Raw genomic sequence first — 771 nt, 5'->3', positions numbered from 1 at the left:
GCTAATCATGTCTATCGAGGTTGTATAGTGTTAATTAATGACCGTCCAACCTCTGTTGATTTAGTTGAATTGGTTATGCTAGACTTCGATGTCATTATGGGTATGGATTGGTTGACAGCTTGTTATGCTAATATTCATTTTCGTGCAAAGTTGGTCCGATTTCATTTTCCTGGTGAGCCTGTCCTTGAATGGAAAGGTAATGCAGCCACGCCCAAGGGTAAGTTTATTTCATAACTTAGGGCTCGGAAGTTTATTACTAAAGGCTGTATATACCATCTGGTTCATGTCAGAGATATAGATAAGGAGCCAGCGACTCTTTAATCGGTTCCTATTGTGAATGAATTCCCGACGGTATTCCCTGACGAGCTTCCAGGAATTCCCCTTGAAAGGGAAATCGATTTTGCTATAGATTTGCTTCCTGATATGCAGCCTATATCCATTCCTCCCTACAGAATGGCTCCTACAGAACTAAGGGAATTGAAGGAACAACTGAAGGACTTGCTCGATAAAGGCTTTATTAGGACAAGTACATCCTCATGGGGTGTTCCGGTGCTCTTTGTTCGAAAGAAAGATGGATCCTTGCGGATGTGTATTGACTACATGCAACTAAATAAAGTCACTATCAAGAATAAGTATCCTCTTACAGGGATTGATAACTTGTTCGACCAGTTACAAGGTGCCAAATGCTTTTCGAAGATCGATTTGTCAGCTACGAGTCAAGGATATTGATATCCCAAAAATAGCATTTAGGACGAGGTATGGCCGTTTTGA

This window comes from Nicotiana tabacum, chromosome 22 (genome assembly GCF_000715075.1).
Source record: "Nicotiana tabacum cultivar K326 chromosome 22, ASM71507v2, whole genome shotgun sequence".
NCBI classification, from domain to species: domain Eukaryota; kingdom Viridiplantae; phylum Streptophyta; class Magnoliopsida; order Solanales; family Solanaceae; genus Nicotiana; species Nicotiana tabacum.
Note: the sequence above shows the minus strand (reverse complement) of the source record.